A 341-nucleotide genomic window follows, 5' to 3' on the forward strand; every position below is an offset into this window, starting at 1 on the left:
GGCGTGGCTAAGCCCCGCAGCCACTATCTGATTGGAACAACGACGTGTGGGAGGGACAAAAGTCAACCTGCTTAAAAATGGACACAAAGCCCTCGTTGCTTGCTTGCTATTTCGCTTTTCGCCGTGGTACGAGCACTCCAACTTGTGCTCACACGCTTACCATCAAAGCGACCGGTCATCTAAAACTCAAACACTTCAGTTGAAACTTCGCGATCTTCAAAGAACTTAAAGTCTCGCAAACTCATGCTTTTAGCAGGACTGCCGAAGCCTCTTCCGTAACCCGGCAACCAACCAACCCAACGAGGGCTTCCCCAAAGGACGTCATCCAAACGTCTTTCCGG

This window comes from Sinocyclocheilus anshuiensis, unplaced genomic scaffold (genome assembly GCF_001515605.1).
Source record: "Sinocyclocheilus anshuiensis isolate Anshui unplaced genomic scaffold, SAMN03320099.WGS_v1.1 scaffold1248, whole genome shotgun sequence".
Lineage (NCBI taxonomy): Eukaryota > Metazoa > Chordata > Actinopteri > Cypriniformes > Cyprinidae > Sinocyclocheilus > Sinocyclocheilus anshuiensis.